This window comes from Typopeltis vanoorti, chromosome 3 (genome assembly GCF_054136105.1).
Source record: "Typopeltis vanoorti isolate ZY-2024b chromosome 3, IOZ_Tvanoo_1.0, whole genome shotgun sequence".
Lineage (NCBI taxonomy): Eukaryota > Metazoa > Arthropoda > Arachnida > Uropygi > Thelyphonidae > Typopeltis > Typopeltis vanoorti.
Window position 1 is genome coordinate 92,704,053 of NC_143551.1, and position 12,577 is coordinate 92,716,629.

The 12,577-nt window shown below is 34.7% G+C and overlaps 1 protein-coding gene across 1 annotated transcript in view; it reads right to left on the minus strand.

The window, feature by feature from the left end:
• Positions 1-12,248, minus strand: part of LOC150108386 (cuticlin-6-like) — a 76,806-nt gene extending 64,558 nt beyond the window's left edge. Inside the window, exon 1 of the mRNA XM_090390738.1 lies at positions 11,896-12,248. The gene's annotated coding sequence lies outside the window, so the exon portion shown is untranslated. The remainder of the gene's footprint in view (positions 1-11,895) is intronic.
• Positions 12,249-12,577: the final 329 nt, after the last annotated feature.

Consider the following 12,577-nt stretch of genomic DNA (forward strand, 5'->3'; position numbering starts at 1 on the left):
GTAGCCACTAATATGAAGAAAAGTGGATGGGAAGTTTGCCCACTGGCCAAATGCATTGATCCCTAATTTGGATGTAGTACAAGCTCCAAAACACGCAATTTATTTAACTCATCAACATGAATCTACTTCCGCTTATTCATTCGTTTAATAACACAAGTTTATGACCAAATAATAGTTATGTGCGTTGTTCCATGCGATCAGAAGGATTTATGTTCGAGTCAGATTCATTAACTAGAGAACTTTCCCCATTAGTCGTGATTTGTAATATCTATCTAGATGTCGGTTGACAGAAACTAGAAGGTTTATTGGACAATTATTGTGCTGGTGATCGTTAACTAGGTGATAGGCTTTCAGGGAGCATAGTATGTTACCGTTGATGAAATTACTTTGGAGAGGATTGAAATGAAATCAGTGGATTGATAATTCGACGATAATCAGCCCATTTAATTTCTTAATTATCTTGCTTAGAACTAATTTTTCTGGCTCATGTTAGAAAATCCTGTAAATTTGCTGAATAAATTCCAATCGAATAGGAGAATGGAAAAGCTTGGAGTAGGAGTTTTAAGAAAGAATCGGAGAGCCTCCTCGACTCCATCCTGTTCATTTTTCTCTGATTACTTCGTGAAGAAAGACCAAGAAGACAATTACGTGTGAAATGTTCTGTGTGATAAGAGCGGCTATGTCTCTTGTATCTTGACAACAGAGATAGGTTGACCTCTAATTTTAAATGATAAGTAAGAGATCTCATCAAAGAACTATGCTGCGGATAAAAAACATCATGAAAACCCTTGCTCTTGTGGAAGTGCAAAAAATGCATGTGTGGTTTTAGTCTGTTTGCCTGGGAAAAGAATTTTATTGAATCACTTTGTTGTCCAGATTTGTGCTCTTCACTCAGTAAAAATTTTAAACTGCGAGTCGATGTTCTTAACACATTATAAAAAAATATTACGTCACCAGCGTCCATGTCAGTTGTGTTTTATAGTCCCAAAACTAGCATAGTAGTACACAGTACAACACTTTTTTAGGAATTTCTAATTGAACCGAGGTTTGAAACGTGTGTTTAGAGAATACTAAAACCAGAAAAGAGCATGAAGATGATATAACGATACACAAAGGATATAGAAGACAATATTCTATGTTGAAGATAGCAGAAAGCTTGGAAATAAAACTTCACAGGACAGCGAGATTTCTTGTTCTACTCATTCTACTTGAAGGAATCGAAACTTGCAAGCATTTTAGAAACTTACTTTTTCTAATCATACTACGTTCTACTCATTCTACTTGTAAGTTTCTAATCGTTACGTTCTACTCATTCTACTTGTAAGTTTCTAATCGTTACGTTCTACTCAATCTATTTGTCCTGTTAGGCTAAATTTCTAATCGTTCTATTTTGTAAATTTCCACTTACACTTATTTTTTTCGATAGTTTTTATTTTATGTGCGTTCATGGAAACGTGATTAGTCAGTACATGTGAGAAGTCTGAAAATTCTGCCTCTGTTTTATTGCAAGCTATATTATTAATTGATGATCCTATAGCTAAGGCTTTGAATTTTATATTGCTGTTAATATTTTTAGCATATAAATCTATTAAAAAAATCAAAACCTAAAAAGTGTATCAATTATCTCTAGTACTTTAGACCATTCGAAAAAAGCAATTTGCTTATTGTCAATAGCTGTGTTGCAAATGCCGCTGGTTATACTGCTGTGATGGTTGCTCCTCTTGTTGCTAAATAAAGCAAGAACCTATTAGAGGAGCTTGAACTGGGATATTCGAAAAATTAATGATGCCAGTATTTTCTGTACATGATAATATGGTTCCAAAAAAAAAAAAATTAATTTCGGAATCAAAAGCCATTTCTCGCATATTTGCATGAATTTGGATTAGACTTCACACACCCCTCAATTTATAGTCATAAATATATGATGGATTGGAGACATCTGTCAGAATATGATAAATGTGTGGTCAATATCAAGAATAACTTTTGGCCATTAAACCCAGGTTTCAGTCAACAACCGTAGACGCCACAAAGTCAGAGAATGAACTGCAGGATGAAAAACGTATTAATTTAAATGCACGTGCTGTTGTTACTGACCGTAATAATCCCGTTCTTGGTCTTTTCCTTCTTCGTAATGAACTAGTTTAAGAATATTTTTGGTCGTGATTTCGACTTAGATTTCGAACATGCTGGGACCCTCGTCAGTGTTTTTTTTTTTTTTTTTTATGTAGCTTGCGTTCTATTTTTGGTTACTTCACGATTTTACATGCACTGGATTCTTGATGTCAGTCACTAACATTAAAAATATTATTTTTCGTTGAATGTTCTTTCACTTATTCATATCCACGTAACGAAGGCAATGTCCTCATTACTGTTCAAGTAAACGCACTGTTCAAAAAACCTGCTCGCTCTCTCTCTCTCCATTTCTCTGTTTGCGTTGTTCGGAGAGTGGTCCAAATGACTCGTATCTTCTTCTTTTCCATTTGCACTTTAACCGAAGGCAAACTTTACGGTCATATCCTTGCTGGATGACCTCGTATTAACAGTATTTATGCACAAAAAACGTGCATTTGACTTGGACTCCAGCACATCTGTCTGATGTGTACAACGTGCTTTAAGAATTCGCACCAGTTTCGAATGCCCCAAATTACAGTACTAAAATTATAGCAGTCATAATAAAGAAAGAAACTTTTCATTGTGTAGTACAAGGTGAGAAAAGTAGTCTATTGTCTTAAGCTTATTAATGAGTCCAAAGTTAAACAAGCAGAACCAAAGGTTAAGAATAAGTATGTATTGCATTTCGCTGAAATTCTACGACTTGCTCTCTTCCTTGAGATAGTTCAGCATCATTTATTACTACAGAGATTCGCTATCTGTCAAGTATATCCGAAGCCGAAGTTGCTGTACTCTTATTCCACCTATCAATCCGGAACACAAATAGTGCTGTGACTCACCACGATACGCCGATGACCCCACAAGTCTCGAATGGGTGGAATGCAGTATTTCAAGCTCGACTTGGAAGGGTGTATATCGCGGTAAGAAGTAATCACATCCTGTACTGATTGGACTGAAGGGGGACAGGGGAGCAACTATTTGATATCGTTCCAGTTGTGAAAAACTGAGAGTTCATAACCCTAATTCAAATGCAACAACCAGAAACGTGATGACTATATTCAAATATCATTTAGTCAAATGACGCATTTCATTGCTTTAAAAAGAAAAAAAAAAAAAGAATGTTAAGCTCATTTTCATTTTTAATCCTATTACAGATTTCTCATCCGGGTATTGTGATCTTATGTATTTTCCCTTTGGTATTTGTAGACTGAAGTTATTCTTTTGTTTTTGTCATTCCGTTGTGTTTATTCCTTTCTAAAAATAAGCTAAGCATGTCTGTCTGGAATTTGCCTTTTTATGTACGTGATTTAAAGTGCTCAAACATGGTAAACAAGGAAAGTAAAATTTCTCGTCTTTCGAGACCTTCACCTCTTGTCCTTCACTCTTACACTATTCGTCAAACAAAGCATATTTTGCACATTGCGTCCATGATGGCTAATAAGACGGCCTACTCATGCATCTTACACGGTTTTTGCGTATATTATTTTTCGATTCTTAAAAGAAAATCCTTACCTACTGAAAAATGTCATTACCTATCAAGATATACTAAAAGAATATACAGTTACTTTCTCGTCACCAGTTTCACTGGCAGTGGCGGTTCGTGGCTTGAAATCGTGGAAATGCTGCAACTTTCGAAATATACATACACACTGTAAGTACGTGTATACGTGTTTGGATAAAATATCAAAATTATGGTAAAAATTTAAAAAAAAAATTAAACATGAAAAATATTGCTTATTATCGATAAAATTATACAGTTTGGTATAATTCAAAATTACTTAAAAAAAATAAAATATATTCTTCTTGTTTTGCTTCATGAAAAATATTGTGTATTATCGATAAAATTATACAGTTTAGTATAATTCAAAATTACTTAAAAATTCTGAGGTTATAATTGTCAATAACCCCAATAATGTTCTAAAATAAAAACTATAACAAATGCTATGTCATTAATTGTAATTTCCAAATATTTAAAGAGACAGAGTAAACACGATAAGCACTACGAACACTCGACTACTGGCGCAAACTGCATATAAACAACAGTGGAACTGCGCGACGGACAGTGCTCGCATCTCACTATGACATGCTTATTGTTGCGCGCACGTAGCAATATAACACTGTGGTAAACACAGTGCTGCTAGCGTTCTTCGCCCTCCTAAGTGCTACAAGATGGGTTTTTATTATTTTTTATACAAAATAAGAGAATTGTATAGGACTGTTGATGATAAAATTAAATATTACAAGCAAATATAAATAAATTAATAAATATATTTATATATCGAGAAAAATTGGGGGTGCTGCAGTTCCGCAGTGCCTATGCACGAGCCGCCTCTGTTCATTGGTAACAAAAAGTAGTAGTCAATAAATTGGGAAAACAGCGGTGATTGTAGAAAGATTAGAGAGGAGGAATTGATGATTTCATTGGTTCTACAGCACTGACAGAATCATCCCGGATCTTCCTAATTGACTATTTATTTCAGATATCTACAAACTCATGGATCAATCTATTCTTATCTTTTGGTATGGTTGAGTAATTCAGATAGCATTTTAATCAGATGTTACTTTAAAAGAAATTTTTTCTTGTTTCTCCAGAAACATGACATAAAAATTGTTTTTATTCTTCGTCATATTGTGTCATTTCTCAGATGAGCCAATATCTTCAAATAAAAAAAAATCGAGAAAGAGGAGAGGGGGACAGGTACACAAGATCCGGTGCTCTTGTAATAGAATATACTTTAAACGAATTAAGTGAGTGTTGGAGAAAAAAACCTTCAGGATGATATTGAGCATTATAGAAATGCAAAATCAGAAGCCTGCAACATTATCTCTGCCAGATACATATGAATTGAGCAGCATCCACCTTCTAAAAAGCACATGGAGATAGCAAAGTTTTTGCTTCTAGAAACTCGAGAGGAAAACTCCTTGCTGCTTTGCCTGTTCATCAGGTTTTTTATCCCGATGAATAGGCAATCCGACAGGAGAACATTCACAATCAACGGACACAGTACAGTGACCTCATAGTCTCATTTGCTCTTCAGTAATTTCAGTCAACCACAACCACTTCCAAATATGATAGTTTGATCGAATAAACCAAACAGAAACAAGCAAGATTCTCAGTAAATATTTGTCTACTGTTGTTAATCAAAGATATATACTTTTCACTGTACTAATACTTTCATTAGGAGAATCGGTTTAGACGTTTACTCTCCAACAATTACTACAATTTGTGTGAGCTACTCGACTAGCCTGTTTTCGCTGGATTCGTGGCTGTTGCTTCAAGCCTGGTAATGGTTAATAATTCCTTGTGCTTGTGACATTTTTGACGATTTAGTTTTCCATTTATTTTTTGACAAGCTGCCATACCGAAACGCTGGGTTTTTCATCCGTGTGATTTTTAGTAAGTGCTTATAAATGGAAATTTTAGTTTTGTAAAGTTAAATATAAATGTGCTGCTATATAGTGTTTTCAAAAATGTGTTTCAAATTAGCATGTTTTTGGAAAGATAATGGAACTCTGCGAGTGGCATACAGTATAAGTTTTACCAATAGATAATTTGCTGATATAATAGTCTGAACATTCATCCCTATCATAACTTTAGGTTCCGATCATCATAGGTGTTGAGTTTTATTTGACAGCTTATCTGTGCATCTGAGAGGCATAGCGAAAAACTGACATGCGCCTTTGGTTGGCAAGACCAAGGTTCATCTGTCGTATGGCGCAAAGAACATTTATGATAATTTGTCAGTTGAGAATGTTAATCGATCTCATACGGGGATGACAGGACATCTTCAAAGAAGCTGGATGGAATCACCTTCACATCTATCTATATATATGTATTCCATATATGTGAGAGTCCATATATATATATACGATGATGATGTGAAGAGAGATAGAGCTGTTGATAGATTGTTCTTAATGTTGAAATAACATTATTATTTTTTTTTTATGTTATTTCTGTTAAGTGTAATGCTTTAAAGTAAGCAAAAAAAAATATATATATATATATAGAAATTCCTTTTAGGGAAGAATTTTGTGGGACGTATAACAGATATAAATGTAGAACTCATCGATGTTGTCTAACAATATCCGATCACAATTCATCAGCTCTTAAAAAACACAAATTCCACAGGCATGAGGATACAACCGATGCGATAGTACATTAACTGATATTTGCCAACATTCAGAAATATACTTAAAGCGTTTCCAGACGCAGAAAATGTTCCTAAAATGTCTTGTACAGACACCTGTTCGTTGTTTTTCGTGTTTCTCTTTCACTTAGTCAGCTATTTATCATAATTTAACATGGCAGTAACCTGTGGACTCCGTATAGCGCAAAACCGTGAAAGTGGTGCAATCTAAATCGCGTGGGATCTGATAACCAGTCAGTTAAATACTAATTTTAGTGTGTGTGTGTGTATGTGTGTGTTCGTCATAGGAAAGTATTCGTCTGGAACAAATAGATTGTTGTAAAAGGCAGAAAACCATTTTGAAAATTTGTACACATCAAAAACAGGCGCGTTATTTATTTGTTGCAGTGCATGCGCCAATCAGTTTTATTATCTCGTGGTATGGTAACTTTGCTCACTGGTTTCAGTAACGCTACAACAACAACAGGCACTCCAAGAATGGCTGCTCCCTTAACGTGTCGGTCAAGAATGAGTATCGAATTCGCTGCTGTTGTCATGGCCAATTTTCTACGTTTTGCATTGTGTGGTTTAGAAATCTGTGATTTGATTTCTAAAATCAGGTAAGTTACGTTTTAAAGCTGTAATGAATGCGAAGAAAAAGAGAATTCTGAAGAATAACAACTATTAAAATATTTAAAATATTATTTTAAAATATATTTCTGACGAAAAAGTAACGATGTAATATTTGTGTATTAATCTCTCTTCACGAGCCGATTACGAGATTCAGGCTGGTTAGAATTATTTGTTTAATCCCCATGTTAAAAATCCGTACGGAGAAAAAATCCTGCTGAAGACTTTCATTCAAAGGAAATATTTGGCATTTCAGTTAGTCCTCTGAGCTGTACCAAAATATTTTTTGTCACTCAGCAACATATTATGTGTGACACCATACAACAGTTACTCTGTAGTTAAAAATATAGCATTTAGTTCCAGCAAAATTGCCAACATTAATTTTACTTTAAGGGCCAAATGAATGCTATGCTCAGCACATATTTGTTTTCAATTTTTCAACTGAAAGAGAAACATTATTTTTTTTTTCTCTTTGGATTCTTTACTGGTTTATGACATCTAGTTGAGTGAGAAAAGCCTGTATCAATTATTCACTTCCAGAAATTGAATAATTGAAAGAGAAAATTATTTCCATTTTTCTCTTTCAGTTGAAATAGAAATAGAAATAGAATTTATTAATAAAAATTTAATTACTGCTCTGTAAGGCAGAAGCTCTGAATTTCAGCAGTCGCTTGTGTACACCCTGAAAGCGAACAAGAAAATGTTCGTCTAAGGATTTTCCAGGTAAGGCTCCACTAAGAAGTATTTTCGTACGTCTGTCTACTTCGTTGTGTGTGTGTGTGTGTGTGTGTGTGTGTGTGTGTGTGTGTGTGTGTGTGTGTGTGTGTGTGTGTGTGTGTGTGTGTGTGTGTGTGTGTGTGTGTGTGTGTGTGTGTGTGTGTGTGTGTGTGTGTGTGTGTGTGTGTGTGTGTGTGTGACTGTCATTGCTAATCACCTTTTAAACAAGCTAAGGATGGAATCCAGTAAAGTAAAAAAAAAATTTAAAAAAATGAACATAACAGTTTCAACGCCCGTCATCCATCTAAGCCTTTGGCAAGAAATTTACAGCTGCAATGAAAGGCTTTAACAGTGAATATTCACACTTGAGGTCACGGCCACGGGCAGCGGAAGTGTTGGGCTGTCTTGTACGAGAGACGAACGCGCTAGTATAATAGAATGAGAACTAAAGAATTTAATGAACACCTTTAGTGCTTGTCTGTAAGGTCACATGACAGACGCCAATTCAAGGTTTATGTACTCATCCGTATTTTGGTCATTGTGCACAGTTGGCCGTATCCTGCTGTAGTTTAAGAGTGCACTAGGACAATAATGTGTCAGAGCCGTTCGATATAAAAGAGGAAGTTTGGTAGTTGTTATTTTTATGCTTGACTGATTTATATCGTTCCAGTTTGTGACTGGGAAAAGTCTTCCTGCCAACTTACATATGATACTTAGCATATGGGCAAGAACTAAGACTAGAGCATACAGGCAGATCCAGACTTTAATTTTGAAAGATATTTTCTATAATAATAATACATTTTATGTGACTCCAACTCATGAAAGGTTATAAAGTATAATAGGGTGGGCTAAGGATTTTCTTATCTTTTTTTTTTTTTTTAATTCTTATTCACTTTTTACCTGGTCCCGAAACTCTGCTTTAGAGGACAAACATGGTATTTTTTCAAGCCATCAATAAGCGGAGCGGTGGTGTCACACCGGGCGATAAAATTCATCTCTTACCTAAAGACAGTGCACCCATGCCCGAATTCAAACCAGCAGCCCTGCTGGTTTGAGAGTGAGTAGGCTAACCCGACCGTTTACTATTACTAAAAACAACACTTCTTCGAAATTTTAATTAGTGCGATCATTCAAAAAAAGTACTTTGATGTTTTTTTTTTCCTATTATGATTTTAAATCGAAAATCTAAAATATTTTGCTGCCCTCAAGAAATAATATTTTTCTATTCTCCTCCCCTAGATCCTTCACTAATACGAGAAAAGTGGCGAAAGCTGCCACAGTGAATCTAGCGAAAATATAAATATGTATTTCTTTTTTTATTATTATTAATTTATTCTTCAAACAAGTTTTATAATAATCTATTAATAAAGCTTGGCTCTGCGTTTCTAAAACGTTTGCAATTAAAATGAAGAGGAATTAATATTTTCAAATTTATATTGCGTGTGTTCTTTGGCCGGTTTGTGTGTTTTGCAGGGGAGAAAAATAAACAGAATTTTCATCGAGAAAAGAAAAAAACCGAGATCACTTGTCGTTCTGTTACGGAATCGTTCATTACTGATATGCATTTATTTGTTCTTGGAAGGATAAAAATAAATGATGCTCATTAAAACAATATTTCTTCCAGCTACCATGCTTATCACTATTTATTTTTCATCTGATATGGCCAAATGTATTTATTCTATCTTATTTGCAGGATCAGTTTATCTGTGAATGAAGGATAGAAATTGAGAAATTAATCCCATTTGATTCAATGTATAATCTCGAATTGAAATCGGCCTATTAGCATGAGGTTTTTGAATCTGACTAAATTTATATACAGATAGATTGGGTTTTTGCTTTCTTTCGTTCTTTTTTTAACCGATACTCATAGTTCAAACTACATTCTAAGTAAGATAGCAAATTCGGAACTTAAAAGGTTGCTTGCGACATTAGCACTCTCATAGTTTTAACATCTTTCATTTCATTAGTACAACAATGGCCTCCCACACAAAATTTTGTCTGCTGCCTTACTGCATAGAATATCAGTATTTTAATTAGCATGCTACCTGGATTCTACTTTGCATACATCCTAAAGATTACACTTGCACTAAACATCACATTATAACTTTTCATCTGCTCAGAAGAGAAGCTCTCAAAATAAGGGCTATTGTTATTATAAAGAGAAATTACAGAAAATCAAAGAAGGTGACCTACTTTTAAAAACTTGTTGATTTTAATGTTACTAAAAAATGTAAAACAGTTTAAGGGGGGGGGGACAATAGCTTCAAGATATATGTACCTATATCCAGACGCGAGTTAAACATAAACAAATAAATTGTTTTACAAAGTAGCAATTATCCAATGGGCACCGAATAAGGTTCGTTAAATTAGTTTTCCCACTTGAAGTATCAGAAAATTGCAAAGTCACGATCTTTAGGTATAAATAAATATACACAGGAAGAAATACTATTACTTATGAATGTACTAAAGCAATGCGTATTGTCGTTCAAATTAATCTCACCATATATTCGTAAGAAACTGTGTGTGTATATGTGTGTGTGTGCGCGCGCGCGCTAGCATGTGCTATCGATTATTCAGTGATTCATATCACTGAATAATCGATAGTTAATATATCAAACTAGTACTTTTTATAATGGGCCTGAAAACAAATATATATCAAAATTGACTGTATTCAGAAAATCATTACACACTATTATTTTTTCCAGAAATAAAAATGCTTATTAATATATTTCATCAGTTTAAATACTTTCCAGTGGACCTTGTTACCCAACTTCTACTCTTTTTTCGGTTAATCTGTAAACCAAATAACATTAACAATTAAATTAAGTAACTTAAATTAACAAAAAATTCTACTTATCTGAGAAGTTCATGTTCAATAGACTTAAAAGTAGCACCTGCTGACTTCACTATTTCGCTCCAACTAACAATCAACTCCTGGACGCCTAACATTTGCCACACAACACTGGATTCAAAACAACAATTGCTATTACCAGCTCTGACAATCACTCCTTTGCTGTTGGTACATTTTGCCTAAACTGCAACTTTTTGCTGGTTCCATAGTTAATTAGAAAGTGTGCTAGAAATGATATATTAATGCTGTTTTTAAGGTAGCGAAAAGCTGATTGCTGCGTTATAATAATCTTAATTTTCTTGTATATCTTTTCATTCACGAGAGACCTTTTGAACCTTTCTTTGAATCAAAGTCCAAATTTTATGTTGGACACAGATTTCCGTGTTCTCTGTACCGGTTCTTTTTTTTTTTTTTTTTTCAGTCTCACGATCTCAACCGCGAAGTAATTTCATTTAAATCGATATGCATAAAGAGGAATGAAAATTAATCCCACTAACAAGCACGCTACTCCGTATCAGCGTGGTTTTATACCAATTATGTTCGGAAATCAAGAAACTGGTCGAACACGCTACTAAACCCACTTTGTTTTTAAATCGTTCATCAATTTAGCTAACGTGTAATTTCAGTAAGAATATTAAACAGGTTGATACATAAGGGGGGAAAATTACTTTTAAAGGGGATGATCAGAGGGATTTCTAGAGATAAAATACATAAGAGGTAGTGATTTAATGTAGTGAACGTACTTTTAATACACAAGAAATAAACATAAAAAGAAAGTAATAAACAGGCCGGTAAGAGAAAGAAGAAATAAAAAGATATGCTGAATTTTCAAATTCTAGGTTCTTATCTATGTCGAACTTATTCCTGATTTATGAGAATCTGTTTTGTTTGCAAGAGATTTTTCTCCCTCTAAATTAATATTGAAGAAGAACAACACTAAAATTTAAAAGCATTATACTTTTAGATTAATTTGCAAAACTATTTTTTTTATTTAAGTAGATAGGCCTTCAATGTGTAATTGAAATGTGTTTGATTTAAATCATCAACTTTTATGTACTCATTCATATTTTAATGTGTAAAGTTCGATTTAATTTAATGAAATAGAAATATAAACTTCAGAGTAGCTCTTCATTAAAATATTTGGTTATCATCGTTAATTTATAAAATGACTTCACTATCTCTACATAGTTTTTCCGAATCCTAGGAAAATTACAATCTAGCAGCAATCTTTATTATTTTCCAAGTAACCATCAATGAGTCACTATTGTAATTACCAACTCTGTGCATTATCTGCAGTAGGGATTTTCACGTAGTCTTTTTTTATTTTTACTTAATATAAACAAAATTCATTATATTGTTTGAAAATTGCGATGAATTGTGTTTTGTTTTCTTTAGTAGAGAAATACAACACTGGTCTGTTAGATGGGTACTTCATAGAGTAAACTAACAAACACTTACCTGACACGTCCTTAGCATTTACCAATGAAAATTTGCAACACGAGCAATGACCATTCGCAAAGGATAACCCTTTCTGAAGACCTTCCTTTTACTGTTCCACGCGATACTCTTCATTCAGTCCTGCTCTTCACTGCATCACCCGCCAGAATGGGGTAGTACGGAAGACGGGCAGCCACTTGGATGGAGAATATGGGTCATACGTGTGACCATGCTGGGGGAAGAGGGGAAAGGAGAGAAGGGGAGGAAGAGAATCTAGTGGCTGAAGGGAAGAGTTTCACTTTCCAAAGCACATCACCGTTGATGCGACCCTTAACCTCCCACCTTTAACGGTGCCTGTTGGAGGCCCGTGACATCATCCGTTTTTATCCCCACTGACCAAGGTTCCTCACGACTAGATAACGAAGTTCCGGAAATCAGCCGCAAATGAAGTGGCGTGCGCGCGGTTGCGTTTATCTCCTCCCTACCCTTTTCTCCTCCCTCCCCCCCTCTTTTCTCTCTGCATCTTGAAAAACGCAAAGGGAAGAATGAGGAGCACGTGGTGTGTTAAATCCGGGCAATTCTTCTTCTTCGGTGATAATTTGTGTAATGAGCGGAAGCGAGGATCCGCTTCAGAATGACGAATAATAATGCTAATCTAATGCACGCTGTAAGTAGAATGTTTAATCTGAAGAAGGGTCATTGT